The following is a 16,020-nucleotide window of genomic DNA, read 5'->3' as shown; positions in this document are numbered from 1 at the left end:
TCCAAAGAATAATTTTAGTAAAGGTCAGAAGGCATAGTATTTTTGTATGCTTCAAAGCATGATCCAATTTTCAAATGGTGGTAGGTAGAAATATAAGTCATGACATGACTGGTTCTCAGAAAGCTTCTTCTGTCTTTTGTGGCTGTTATGGCTATACCATTGACACAATCTGCAGTTTAATTTCCTTATAAACCTTCTCAACCCCACCTGTCTTGAGCAAGCCATTGGAAGCTCAATGAGTCAAGGAACATTTGGTAAGATCATAGTCACACAACTGATTGCATTGTTAGAGAATTTTCTAAGATTCTACAAGAATTGACTACCAAGAGTTTAAATACTATAATTACTGTAGAAGGAGGTACTTCATATAATATCTGAAACTATACAAAAGGCATCTTTTAGCTATTAGGTGGTGTTATTAAGAGTGTATTAATTACATATTATCTTTGCACAGTTTTTATTTTTTTCAAACCTAAATAACATACTCTGTGATTGATTCTTTCCACACTGTCATAAGATGCTGATGACAGTTCAGCATTACTTAAACCTGAATTATTTTGTTCAGAGGATACTCTATTACCTTTTGTACACTGTTTATTTAAGCATGTTTTCATTTACCTAAAAAGGCAAGATCGCAAACTGATTAAGCCACTTGGCACATCATAATTAGAGAACAGGCTTCACTGATGTTGGATCTGCTGTGCTATAAAGCAGAAGTGGAGAATACAGCTGCCTATTAATTGGAAATCCTTGCAGGAAGTCCTCTACACCTGTTCTCTGCAGCATTTACTAGTTTCCAAATTGTTTATAACAGTATTATAAGGAATTGTATTTGATGCTGTAAACCCCTTGGAAACCAACAATTCTGGTTGTTCTGGGGATTGCTTTTTCTACCTGTCTGATTTCAGTATAGTTACAACTCATTTTGCATGAGAAGTGACTGTTGGTGCATAGGAATTTCTGACGAGGATTCTTTGATCTCAGACTTTTATCCCATTTTTTAATCCCATTGTGTCTTAGTTTGTTTACTTTGTTGGCTTGACAGCAGAATTTGCATGCCTCTCCATAATTTCTTGAATCAGTGAAATTTCATGCCTTTGGTTCTGTTTGAACAAGCAGCACCCATACAAGGCATTCAAACCCAAACTGTTGTTTCAGCCAGAGTCATTCCTTTGTAAGGTACTAAACTGGCAGCCCTAGCAAGGAGTAATTAGTGCACCACCTCATTGGACTTTGAAGAATGGCAGGCTGGGGTAGTTTACTGAGAGCATAAGCAACTGATTATTTGATAATTCATTTTGGAGATTGTGGAAAAAGGAAAAGATTCATCATGTAATTGCAGGAGTTAATTGAGGTGAGGAATGTAGAAGGCTCAGCTTACTACTAATCAAGAGAAATTCTTCCAGGAAGACATAATTGTTTGGGGATATAAAGAAAAATGGTTAAAATTAGGAAAATATTTATTAGAATTCTAGTTATTCTTTGTCTGAAATATTCTACCCCAATAAATGTTGGGAATGAACACTTTGAAGAAATAAACTTTGAGACCATAAAGTGACTGTGCCATGTAAGTACAGGAAAGCTTTGTCTAAAATACAAAAATATTGCCAATACAATGTACTCACAGTTACCTGTTATTGTTTAGAAAATTGCACAAGTGACTGTGTATGATAGACCATGAGGAGTCAGCTGAAAAGGAGGATTGGCTAAGGGCGAAGTCAAACAAATTTCCTGCATCTGTGTTTTCTGTGGAAGGTGCAACTTAGAGGGCTTTTCCTATGGGAAACCAGAGATTGGCCTTAAGAGAGACTGCAGTCTCTCAGGAGGAAGTTATGAAGCAACTTGAGAAAGACAAATGCAGTGAATTACCAGGAGCAGATGGTATTAATCTGAGGAGCCTGAAAGAAATAAACTGTGAAATAGCAGAGATAGTGATGAGGTCTTTCCATGTACTGTGATTCTTACCGGGGGCTTCAAAGTAATTAGATACAATTAATTTGATTTTTTTTTTTTTTTTTTTTTTTTTTTTTTTTTTTTTTTTTTTTTTTTTTTTTGCTTCATCAGAGGAGACTCTGTTCCAGAATCTACTGCCTAGATGGGGTTCCTTATTGTTTCTGGACTAGGAGGTTCACTAGGGTGCAGGATGTAAGGAAGGCTAATTCAGTTAGCTTAGACTAGTGTGGCTGTTTCAGAGGGAAACCTTCAGATCTTAAACTTACAGGCAGACAAAGGAAATGGGGAAAAACCGATTCCCAAATTAAGTCATGGGAAAAAATTTTCCGTGAACGGCTGTTTGCTAGTGTCGAGATGTTGGTAGTGAATAGGGAGTTGAATTAATCCGTAGAAGATATGCAATTGTGGGAACTAAAAGTTGTACAGAAATGGAAAATATTCTAGGTAGATTTGCGTACATATATGTGGGCTGAGAAACAAAATGTCAGAAAAGGTAAAATCAAATAAGTAACAGTTGAGTAGAGCAAATATAAATATCTCCTTATAGAACAATAGCTGATGAATTCATAAAAAGTTCTATGCAGGAAAAATGTAAAATGTCAGGGAAGGCTGAAAAATCCATCTGTGGAGAGGAAACTTGCAGCAACTTCTTTTGAGGAACTCATTAGGTGAGCAACACATGGTGCTATACAGCGAATGAGAATTGGAAAAGCAATGGGTGATTCTGACAAGTGTTCTCTTTAAAGACGTTATTTTTAAGCAGGAAAGCCATAGGAGTGAAAAGTCTCAAAAATAATTTTCACTGAATCATAACTGTGGCAAAATATTGATAAGCATTGTCTTTCTCTCTTATATCAATGTGGATGTTTTCTCTAAAAGTTCGGCTGTGATGCTGAAAGGAATGCTGCTTCAATAACTGTACTTTTGCTGTGCATGACTTTTAATGAGTTTTGGGAGCTTCCACTCTATTTTAAGAGCAAAAATTAAGAGGAGACAGGGGTGTGACTACTGAGACAATAACAGAATGAATCGGGGTGCGGGGAAATTGAAAAGAGTAGAATCCACAAGGTCTACATTTTTCTGAGGTGGGTTCCTAATTCACATGTCATAGGCAAGAGATGTAATAGATGGAGAATATGCTCGGAAACAGAAATGCACACTCAGCAGATGCTTTTATAATCTTCATTTTTGGATTTAATATATAAAGGTATCAAAGTCCAGCAAATGGGGAAAAAATATAAAGAATCCCTGGCTTCACAGTTGCAAGCAAATTTCAGGCGGGTAAAAGAAGCCTGTTAGAAAAGCTTTATTTCCTAGGTCAGTTTATGGTGTGTATGCAGTTCAAAAATATGGATGAAAAAGTGAAGTGAGACAGGTAGATGATGTGGTAGAAAATGACAACGTAAGTCTGGACAGTGCCAGTATGGACAAAGATTGAATCACATTTATGTAAGTCAAAAAAGGATGGTTTTTTTGCTTTTTTAGAACTGTATTAGGTATCCTCTAAGTGGTCCCACAGTCTTCACTGCTTTTGATGAAAGCTGACAAAAGTTACGCAAGTCCTTTCTATTTCACTTCTTTTGCCATCCCATTCCCATCTTTTCCCAGAGTATTTCCCCAGTAGCTTTACTGAGAAGTTTCTCACTGGTTACTCCTTTGAGACTATTTGGTATCCTGCTGACCATAGCAGTCTTAATCTTTGCTAGAATCCCTTCACTGTCTGCCTACAAGGTCCATTTCTTATGTTCCTCAGTTTGGGAGCTTTTCAAAGCTGTCCTTGTTTGCTTGCCACCTGGCACAGCAGGATGCTGCCTGTGGCTTTTATGTGTGAGGATCTCTGTTTGCTCAGAAATGCTTGTAACCTGTGTATGCTCCTGCAGAAAATCCTAAATTGGGAGTTTCTGGTCTCCATTCCTGGGTGCAGTCCAACAGCATACCACAAAACTGTGAGGAAAAAAAATAAGATGTGATGATAGGTACTTCCTTGTGGTTTCAGAGATGATGTGCAACCAATGATGTGAACAGCTTAATTTTGTGAGTTCCTGAAACCTTTACTACAAAGCTAAAGATGGTGAAACATTTGAAATGCTGCATCCTGTTCCTTTTAATGAGACTTTCTAAATCATTTTGGGTCATATCCATGCATAGAAGCTTTTCTGCTTTCCTTCTTGAAATTCTACAGTTGTTGGTTTGACTGATTTATCTATTTTGTTCTATTTCAGCATAATTTTCAAAAGAAAAACCCCTATAAAACTGCATTTTTGTGATGTCAGCATCTTCTGCAAGAGATTAATAAAACGCATCTGATTGGATCTTGTTATGCAGTTTTGCTTTATTAGGGGATTTAAAGCATCCTTTGACCCAACAACTGTGAGCTTAGGGAAAGGAGGAAATACAGCCATGCTTCTCTTGCTCTGATGGGACTGTAGAGACAGCTTGCTGAATCAACCAGCAGGATGCTCAGTACTTTAACTAGTCCAACTTGCTTACAGTTGTTATGATCTGATTTATTGAGAGATGCCTCTGCCTGAATTAGGGTGCAAATGAGACCATATGCCAAAGTCAGTGCTACACATTTTATTTAACAGTAAATGTGAACTAGAGAGAGATAAAGAAATAGGAAAGAGGGAAGGGGGAGAGGGAAAGAGATTAGGCAGAAGATACTCACCACCCATGGATCCCATGGGGTCCCACTGGTCCTTCTTCTGCCTGGTCTTCACAGAGGTGGGGATCCCAAGGCTGTTCAAACTTTTCACTATGTATATATATTAGCAAATAAAGAAATTAATGCTCATTGGCTATACAGTCTTCTCATTTGATTGATTAAATGGTCCTCTTGCTTCCAATGTTAATTAGTCTGCATGCTCAATCTTTTAATTCTTTTGAGTTGGTGGGTTTCTTGAGTTGGTGGGTTGTGAGCAATCTCCCCATGCTGGGATTAACTTTTGCCTAGTTGGGGCTGATTTCAGCATAGCCGGCTTTCAGTTTAGCTGAGCTGGCTTTCCTTGTGGAATTTTTTTTATCCATTATCAGTGCTCTCCCAGGTTATTTTTTTCTTCTTATGCCTGAGATAACACTTGGACAGTAGTACCACCTTTATTTTATCTCAAATCCCCATCAGGAGTCTTAATTTACAATCCAAGTTTCAGGAGTCCACAGAGGCATATTCAAGATGAGGTTTGGGTGGTCACAGATGAGCAGTTGCTTCTTTACCCAGTTTGCCCAGGGGGCAGTCTCCTTCGGTGTCTGCAGGTGCCGTCAGTCCCATAGCTTGGGGATCTTTCCACAGCTTGCCACACTGGGAAGTTTTGTCTGGATGCTTTACCCAGATGTGCTAACTAGACCTCACTAGGCCTGGAGTTAGCCAATTCTGGGCTTATTTTAGGTCAAAGTCTGTCTGTGATCCTAAAAAAGTGTTTGAGAAGGGCTACTGTGACCTCCTTAGAACAGCCCCACTTTTAAGATGCATTACTTCTCTCCAGACACATGTTGTATCTGCCGGAAGAGGGATGCCTAAATATTGCTAGGAGAAATCTCTTCAGTCAGGATTCTTGTTTCCCTGCAGAAACCTGGAATTTTTTCTGTGCTTACACTCTACCTTTGGGGGAGCAGCAGCTCAACAGGTCATGAACTGATTCTTAGCCTCTTGTATGGGAATGAAGATTAGTTAGCTCTAAATTATTTCAAGGTTAGTGAAGTAAATTTGGGAACAAGTTTTGTGGCAAGTGGCTGATATTGCTCAGAAACTGTGAAATTTTAACTTAATCTATAGTATCAGAAACCTGTAGCTTTTTAGGCAAATCTCCATATGTCTGGTTACATTATCTGGACATTTTAATTAAGTTCAAATGCAGATGTTAAGCTGGATGTTCATTTGCCTGGTTATCATCATAAAGTCAACATAACACAGAGGTCTGTTAGGGATTCACTCCTTCTGAAGTGGATAGGGATACTTCTAGAAGGGACATTTCTTATGTGGAAGTTTAAACTGCCTCTTCTAAACACAGCTCAGACAAAAATAATCAGTTTAATGTGAGTATGTACTATCATGTGGTCAAGCTTTAGGTGAGAACAGATTTATACAGAGAAATTGAAAGGAAATGGCAGAAGCTGTCTCTTGCTGGATTCTGTGACAGTAAGTGGCCACACAATGGAGAACCCCCAGGTCTAATCTCTGGTCTTTTCTCCATTCTTGAAAAGTCCTCTATCATTTTATAGAATATCAGTTTCCAGGGTACCTTTCTTCATCTTTTAGATGCTGATTATTTTTTCCTTTATTACAAAGAATGTACAGGAAAACAGAATTCATATTCTAAGGAGTTTAAATGCCTCAGAGAACATTATTTCTTACAGATGTAAAAAGCTGAAATTCATATATAAGTTGCTACAAAACAAGTTGTTTGAAAAGTTAAGATGGATACACATCTTACACCTACAAATCCTGTGAGATGCATCTGTGAGAAAGAACAGGGAGGTGCACTTTAGACATAAGGAAAGAAACATAAAGAGGAAAGAGAACTATAGCAGCTGAGAGAAATTTTGACAGAGCATTTAGCTGAGAAATAAGCTCCCCAGAAAAACATCCTTTGAACAAACAAAACCAGGGCAGACAAATTCAAAATTACATGCTGAGATATAATGACTATAATTGCATTGGTTCCCTTGTTTAGTTTCTTGCAGCTCTTGGAGTGGGTTTTGCTTGGGAGCCTTGGCTGATTCTGGTAGGGGCAAGGACCCAACATTGTATGTCACTGGCACTGGCACTGCTACTCTGCAGCACAAAAGGGAGCATGAGGATGGAGGCCTGCAGGAGGATGGCAACACGTCCTTCGCTGAGCTGGACAGGGCTTCGTGGTTTTTACTACAAGCAATGCAGACAGAGGGAAAAGTCAGCTCTGAGAAAGGAGCTATGAGAGGGGGGATATAGACAGGGCCCTGCACCAGTTGCAGAGATGTTCTCGGACCCCTTAGGCAGCTCATCTGGAAGATTCCTGGCCAGTTTTCTTCAGTGTGTTGGTCACAGAGCATTTGGGAAGACTTTTTCCTGCTCCTTAGGAGCACTTGGGGTGTCCTGGCAGTGTAAGCAAGCAGTGGTGGGAGAGGCAGGCTGTTCAGGAGCACTGCTTTCCTTGGAACAGGGCTTGGTTTTCAAACTAAGAGCATAGAGGCAGCTACAGCTGCCGCCAGCAGCCCTGCACAGCACAGCCAGCAGCCACTCTCAGCAGGTTCCTCAGCCCTTGCCAGATGTTTGTCACTGATCTGGCAGCTGCTTTGTGCCTGCCCTGCCCACCCTGCCTCCAGCCAGCTGGCCCTGCCAAGGACAGGGAGCTGGGAGAGGCTGGCTGGGAGCAGAGCCATGGATATGTCCCACAATAGGCAGAAATGGGAGGATTGTAAGGAGGCAGCAGGGGGGCTTGAGCAGAGTCTGTGCAAAAAGAATGACAAACAATACGAAAAAATTGGGCAAGAATGGGAGTATTGAAAAATGGGTTTGTCTCCATTTACTTTTGTCACTGCTGGTGAGCAAAACCTTCTTGTGTTTGTGGAGGAAAGAGCTGGACATCTCTATGACCCAGCTCTCTACAGAGGGGTTTGTGCATGGGGCTGATGTGGACAAGGGGATGTCATCTGCTGGAATGTGTTATGCTCAGTAGGAAAGACAATTGGTCACATCTTCTGAAAATAATTTTGAAGAAGGAGTCCTAATTTATGCACTTGGGTACAGTGATGCAATGCCACTCAGTGTGGTATCTGAGCACACTTCAGCTGTCTTCAGCTTCTGGGACTGAGACATTCACAAATAAAGTGAGACAAGTGGAAGTTGGAGAGGGTCTGCTAGGGAAGACTTTCCAAAATTAGATTCTTCCCGTGCCTCACAGCTCACCCCACCCCTGTGCATTTTTGTAGGTTTTTCACTCTATATTTAAACATACACCAGAGAAAAGAAGCAATGAGATGTCGGGGTCAAAGGGTGAACTCTTCTTGTTGCAACATCTGTTCTTGCTTGCACAGGGACTTTACATGGGTGTAAGGAAGAGAAATCAAAAGAAACACTTAAAAAAAGATCATGAAATTCTGGAGAAAATAATTACTTTTTCCTGCCAATTCTCCCCTCCCTCTGCCCTTACTCTTTTGGAAATCCTTAGTTGCATTTTTGACTGAAGGGTAAGAAGTGGATTTGAGGAGACTGTGACTAAATGCAAATTGGCAAAAGAGGGAAAAAGGGATTTTAGCAAAAGAAAAAAGAGTTCCCATTTTTAACAGAAAAAAATCAAGCTTCCCTCTTCAGAGGATTTCATAATGCATCTGACTGAGAAGACAGCATATGGTTTACATAATGAGTTGCAGCTTTATTAATATGGAAAGCAAAATAAATGAGCCAGATACATTTTTTTTTTTTTGGTGGCTCTAGATGGAGTTTGGCCTGATACTAGGCTCCTTGATTTTCATGCTCAACCTGTGTCTTGCCACCCAACCATCTGAACTCTCTGCCCAGGTGCCAGACTGACGTAACAGGGAAGCCTTCTCTATTAACATCACCAGCTCATTCACTGATAATTGAATTTCAGAGTCCAATTTAGCCCAAAACAGTGAATTCCAGAGTAAAAGCAGAGCTGGTCTGCAAGATAGCTGAAAAACCTATGACTTCGTCTCTTGGAAGGCTAAGATTAATGAAGAGAAAAATAGAGCATAGTAGCCAGCGTTTAGATGGTGAAATACAGTGTTATCTGCAATGTGACTGTCAGGCAAAAATTCATCAAATGACTAGCTGGTATGACAGTCACTGTCACGTGTCTTGATGTCCAAAACTTGCCTGTTATAAAGCTGGTTAAAGGGTAGGACACAGCTTTGCAGTTCTTCTTCACAAAAAGGGATGAAAGGTAAAATGGCTTTACCCCCTTTTTAGTTATTAAAACCTGTATTCTTCACTCAGAATGAAATTGTTTTTCCTACTTAAATTCCTGTTGCATCTTCACTTCCCATCATAATCAGTCTCATACTTAGTCATTGACTTCACTGGGAGTAGACTGACCTGTTTGAAAGCTTGTTTCCAGTATTTTTTTCCCCACTATTTTTTCCACTAAATTTATCCTTTGCTTTTGCAGTGTACCATCTTCACATGCAGGCGTGCAAGAACTTTATCTCAAGTTTCAATTGATGTTTCAATTCAGACTCTGTCTCAGCTTAGTCTGTGAGCTATGCTACAATAAGCAGAAAATTTCTCTTTTCCCAGATCAACCCCTTTCTGCATTAATCTCATTGTTTTTAGTATAATTTTTTTCACAACTGAAGATTTTAGTTCATTAAAAAGAAATTCCAGTGAGACTATCTGGCAGTTACCTCCAACACAGCTGAACAGGAAAGAAAAGCGTAGGGTGAGCCCATTGTACCTAATTTGTTAACTGTTTGATGTCATTAAACTACGTTGTACACATCCACTGTTCACTTGGTTTATTACAGTATTCCTCAGCCAAATCACTCACTGTCCTTTCTGAATGCCAGGCTTTGCACTTGTATGACTTGGCTTTTTGGTGTACAAACATTATGCTAAAAACATCCATCCAGTCAGAAAGTCAGAAATAGCAGTGCACTGATTTCTTCAGCTTTGCCTCACAAAAATCTGCACAGACCATTAACAAAGTGCATGCCATGTTTCCATTTAGTATGGTCCAAATAATGCTTGCTCCATTAGCTCCTCTGGCAGAAATCAGTAGCATGAGTTTAATTTAAATAACATTAAATATGTGTGGAAAGAAATGAAAACAGTTGCATACATTTTCACGTGAGTGAATACTGCCCTTGCCACTGATAACAAATCCCTTCTCAAATGGTGTTTCCATGAAGTTTCACAGCTTCACATCTCTGCTGAAGGCCTATCTGGAAAGCCACAGGCTGTGAGGTTTCAACAGAGGCAGAATGAGTCTTTTGTACTGAACAGCCAAGTAATTATAACTAGAGGTATTTCTACACAGAGAACAGCAAGCTTAGGGGGTTCATAGGATCATAGAATATCTTGAGTTGGAAGAGACCCATAAGGATCATTGAGTCCAACCTCCTGATGTCTAGAAGTCTAAACCATGTAACTAAAACCATCACCCAGGTGCTCCTTCAACTGTCACTGTTGCTATGACCATTCCTTGGGAATTCATTCTCTTAGTGACTGACTGACCACGCTCTCAGTGAAGAACCTTTTCCTAATGTCCTTTTCCTAACATCTGAACTTCCTCTGCCTTCATTTGCTTTCCTCATGTCCTATCACCTGTGACCATGGAGATGAGATCAGCACCTGCCCCTCCTCTCTCCCCCTTGAGAAAGCTGTAGATTGTGGTGAGGTCACTGCTCAGCAACATGCTCATCCCTCAGCCTTCTCCCATTCCAGCTGAACTAACCAACTGATGTCAGCTGTTCCTCATAAATCTTGCCCTCAAGACCTTTCCTCATCTTGGTCACCCTCCCCTGGACTCTGATAGTTTGGTGCCTTATCTTACACTGTGGCACCTAAAATGACACATAGTTCTCAAGGTACGGCCACACCAGCAAGGACCAGAGCTGAAAAATCACCTCCCTTGAGCAGCTGGTGTTGCTGTGCTTGATGCACTCAGGATATGGTTGCCCCTTTTGGATGCCCAGGTTGGTTTTCCAGTTTTCAGACTGGTATTGGCTGCTGTGCTACCATGGACTAAGCAATTTTCAAACTACAATTGTTTTCTCGTCTAGGTGCCCTGGAGCAAAAGCAAGGTAGGAGACAAAAAGTGCATCACTGAAGAGTTGTTCCTGTATCCTCAAATGCCAAGGCTAAAGCACATGAGTGTAAATTCCCTAGTGGAATCTATTTTTAATGATCATGAACCAACAGGCATAACTAGGAATAAGCCAAACACACATATCTGTGCAAATACACACAGCTACAGACATAAATCTCATCACTAATGGTGCATAATCAGGAAGGCCACCTGTTTGTAATGCTGAAGGTGGGAAGGGGGCTTGTACCTGCTGTCATCATGGCTTCTCTCTTCAAGGCCTCTGTGCTCAACACAACAACACCCATCTTAGCTGCCAGCTAGTGTGTTTGGCTCCTCAAATACGCAGGACCTGTATACTCAGCTTTGTGGATGCTGAGATGGGGAACTAAATATTTTCAGTCCTTACACCTCTTGAGATGTCCACATCATGGGCAGCAGAGAGGAGTGCACCGCATTTTCCTTTTGAGCATCTTCTCAATGGCCGTAAGACTTTTCTGTCATGATTTTCTATTTTTCTTCTTGAGAAACTGTCTGTCCCCAGGTCACTGTTCTGGTTTAATCTTCCCTTGCCTGCACTGCCAAGATAAGCTCCACTGAAGAATGGATCACCATAAATCTTGTATTTTAAACATATTACCAAAAGTCGAAAAGAGTTGGACTATCTGAAACATCAAAGAGATCTTGCAATCTCTTTTTCCTTTGGGATAAAAGGAATATGCTTTGGGATATGCTTGAGTTTCCTTTGGGATGTGCTTGATCCCAATGCGTATTCCTCTCCTTGCTTGATCTGCTCATCTGTCTATTGTGCTATAACAATCTGCTGTGTGAAGAAATCTCGAGGTGTGAAGAGAGATAACAAATATATTCCATGGTTCACTGATGCTTTTCAAATGATTTCTATAACTTAGATACAGTGTTGTGATTATCCTTGCCCTGTAACTCACCCTTTTCAAGGCCCTGATACCTGTGGTTATCCAGTTTGTAAAATGGTTGACGTATATGACAGGGAAAAAATATGATTGTCAGTGTCTTAATTAATGCAGGGTAAAACATGGAGAAAAGGAATGGAGAGATGGAATTTTGGAATAAGGAGTTAATATTTGCAATCTTTTTCACTTGCAGTGTAAAAATTTTTTAAAAAATTAAAATCTCTTCTTAATGTAAAACAGAGACTGCAAATTTGAGTTTTTACTGATCTTTCTCTATAAAATTAGCCTGTTTAATTTCTCAATTCACAAAATTTAAATTTAAAATTGGGAAGACCAGTGTTTGAAACTTCAAAGTGATTTCAGTGTGGCTGAAAATTAATTCTGGTGCACTGGTAAATTCATTCAGTCGTTCACCATTCTGTTCAGTACTGAGTAAGCGTGGATGAACACACTAATGCAGGACTCTGAGTTTCAAGGGTCTTGACAGCTGAAGGAGTGCTACTGAAAATTTGCCCCAGACTGCTGCTAAACAGAAATTCTTGCTGGGTGGATCTTTAAAAATTTTTCAGGTGCTATAAATAAAAAACGGCTTTCACTAGCTGAGCACTGCTTTGCAAAATCTTAGTTCAGCACAGGGATATTTCCTATGCAGAAAATGAAGTTGGAAAGGTTAATCAGCTGTGCCTTGGTGGAATTTTCAATACTTTCCACCTATTTTTTAGACCAACAAAACTTCATCCTGTGTGACCTTTTTCTGTGATAAACAACTGAAAGTTAACTGATAATGTGAAATGAAAGGACAAAATGATAGTTCACAGTTGTTAGAGCCTGAGACATGGGTTAAAAGAGTGCGTGATGGATAATATTGAAACTGCATCTTTTGTGTTGGTGTAGCAGAAGAAAGTGAAATCTGTGTGTGACACCTTGCAGAAGCCACACAGAGAAGTATTTCATAGCCTGAGGTCTGTGGGCTGCCTGCAAGCTTTGGAGCCAGAGCTGACCTAAAACTCAAGACTGACACAGCTGCTGCAATGGCTGAGTGAACTCCATCTTGACCTCAAGTGTCAAACACACAGAGAGCAGCACTGAGAAATGCACCACAACAGCTCTTTTAGTACCATTCCTGTCCATATGGTCAGGCCTAATGGACTGATCTCACACGAAATACTTGAGGTTGGAGTTGCCCTGAGAACCAAGCAAGGAAATGTACAGACATGGGACTTATATGTTGGTTTGTGTGGTCTAAACATTATGGAAAGGTCATGTGCACAAGCTATAGTTCTCCCATGGCTTCCCTTCATTCCATTGGTCATGTTCTCTAAAGTTCTCATTGGGTGTTCTGTGCATAGTTTTTTAAAGAATGTTGATTTCGTCTCTCCAGTTCTGCTACTAAAATTTACAATTTTTTTTGTCTATAAAATGTATTTAATTTTCCCATGTCCCCCCGAAAATCTGGCTCCATCTTAGGCATTTACACTGGTTGTCACAAGATGTCTTATGTTGAGGTAGCCTCTACATGTGTCCAGTTTCAGATTCACATAGAACCTGGGTAGTCAAGGTCCTGCTAAACCTCCTTTCTTCCAGGCTAAACAACTCCAGCTCCCTCAGCTGCTCCTCATAGGAGCTCTGGACCCTTCACCAGCTTTGTTGCTGAATGAATATTGCTCTTGTCTGGCACCTTTTCTCTTTCGGGAGCTTGCAGGATCACAGAGCATCTCCCCTGTGAATTCAACAAAGCAGTTTCAACTGCAACTTAGCACCCCTGTTACAAAATGTGGAACTACCACCTCTTACTCCTAGCATGGTAGAGACTTCACTTTTCCAAGTCAGAAACAGCACAATATTTGCTTTGAGAGCTGTGCTGCCAGTCTTCTCACTGGGATTTCAGAGGCTTGAGCGTGTGAAACCGTACATGATAAAATACCAACCTGACAGCACCCTGCACTTCTGCTACATGTAATGGGAAGGATCCTCTCCATTTGCTTACTCAAAAAATTTCCCTGTGCAAAAAAAAAAAAAAATATTTTAGCAGCATTTTATCTGCATGTGTTGGAAGTGGTTCACACAAGTTATGTCACTTCTATCATGTCGTGATTGGATATGTGGCTGAATCTATAAACAAATATTGAGATATAATGAACAACATAATACGGAAAATATGTTTGAGCCATTAAATAAAATTGAGAACTGGATCTCACAGTGTAAGTCTGTGTTCTGTGTTTACCTAGAGCAAACAAGCAGAAAAGGGAAAGTGTTCATGTGGAATGTGGATGAAAATAATTCAACAAGGGTTACTGTAAATACTGCAGCAAATCTCTGGTGAAAGTGGATTAAATTCCCATTACAGAGAGATTCTAAGTGCTGCAACACTAATACATAAAATAAGGAGAAGCAATAAAATAGTTTGGCTTAATAACATTAAGTATATGTTAAAGAAAGAAGTATGTCCATATTTTGTACCACAAGTAGCTTCAACAGCTTTTACAGAAGATACAGAAGCTATTTCAAGTCTTCTTTCAGGGGTGGCAAAAATTCTTAGCAGATTAGGCCGGCTACACAGGATATTTCAACCAGAAAAGCACATATTTATCAAGAATAGGTTACTTCCAGGAATAGGTAGACATCAGTTTGTTTCCAGGTTGCACAAAGCCAATATATTGTTTTTTTAACATTTCAAAAAATTTCCTTTTCTATTGCATATGTATAAAGATTTCTATATATTTAGTATTTCCAAATATCCATGCTGAAATCCAATAATGTCTGTTTTATTCTTCATAGTTGAACAAAAACTGCATAAAATCCCTTTTGAGTATAAAAAGTTTCCTCAAGGTGATTTTTTGTTATTGTGGACTTTGAAGGTTTTCTTTGTGGGCTTGCTCAGTTGGTTTTTTTTGTTTGTTTTAGTTTGTTTGTCATCTTTTTGTTTGGTTTTTGTGTTGTTTGGTGGGGTTTTTTTGTTTGTTTGGTTTGGTTTGGTTTGGTTTGGTTTGGTTTGGTTTGGTTTTGGTTTTGGTTTTAGTTTTTTTTCAAATCATTAGTTCAATACAGTACCTTAACTATTTCATGTTCACAAAGGAACTGGCTTACAGTCTAATATGTGGTTGTGGTAGGCAAATATCAGAATTAGAATTACCAAATTCCTTTTTTTGATGACTTACAGGTGCTGATTGCTGCAAAGGACTGGAGATGTTCTTTATTTTTAAGGGAAAAGAAGTATTATTATTTATCATGAAAGGATTCTAACTGCATTTTGATAGTGTTTTTTGTATATCTGCTCCCTGTTATGGCCAGCAAACGGTGAAAATCCATGCAACTGATGTAACATGAGATGCAGAATACTTCCAAAGACATGCAGCTGTTATTTAGTGAGATGCATGCTCTGCATCCCAGGCCACTGGTGTGACTAAGTCAGCCAGGGCTGACCACAGCATCTGCTGTGTGAGAGGAAAATGTGGCAGCAATCAAATCCTGTATGTAATTTTATTTTCTTAATCATGAAAATAGTGAACTCTTCTCTGCACAGTTTTTCTTCCTTGCTTATTTTCTCTGTGTTGTTCTACATGTAATTTAAAAGTGAAAACATATGACTTACAGCCTGACTCTGATCATTTACTCAGCTGTACCTATTTAATCAATTTACATTGGAAAGAGAGTTTACCAACTTTCAAAAATAAATCCAGGACCAGTGCAGAGTATTGTATAAATAAAGGTCTAGTTTCATTTTTGCTTCTTTAAAAAAAAAAAAAAAAAAAAAAGTGTGAGGAGAAAATTTTGCTAAAAGAAAAAAAGAAAGAATAGGGAACATGATGGTTCTTGGATTCTTCATCTTCTAAGGCCACAACAAATTTAACAAGCCCTGAAACAAAACTGAGAGTTTATATTAATGGCTTCTGGCAAACTGTCAACCGATATTAACTTTATCATTCAACGCGATGTCAGCTAGAAAAAGCTTCAGGATAGGGCATTTGAATGTTAGAATCCTGATTAACAGATTAAATGAATTCCACTTCATCTTTCAGCCCAGTACTGTGGACTAGGATACCTGACTTACTAATCTTCTCTGACTTTAGGGTAAGTATCACTGACTGCAGCTTGGACTCAGACCTTCATAAGATGTCTGAAGACAGCATGGCAGATAGATTAGCTGCTGTTTTCTAGCAACTATTTTGTTATTTTGGCTTTGGCTGGCCAGTTTAGATCTCATTAATGCTAATACTGGAATAGGCTCATGATACCCTATCCTAATTTATGTTTCATGTGGACTGAATTTTCTTGGAAGCAGAGGTTGTTAAATATTTATATTATGTTAGCATTTAATGTCACTAAGCTCCATAGGCCTGCCTTGCTATCTCTTGTAAAAAATATTTAGTTAATGCAATCCTTCTCCTAAGGTG

This window comes from Sylvia atricapilla, chromosome 2 (assembly GCF_009819655.1).
Source record: "Sylvia atricapilla isolate bSylAtr1 chromosome 2, bSylAtr1.pri, whole genome shotgun sequence".
Taxonomy (NCBI): Eukaryota; Metazoa; Chordata; class Aves; order Passeriformes; family Sylviidae; genus Sylvia; species Sylvia atricapilla.
The sequence above is the reverse complement of the archived record's forward strand: the minus strand, read 5'-3'. Positions refer to the sequence as shown.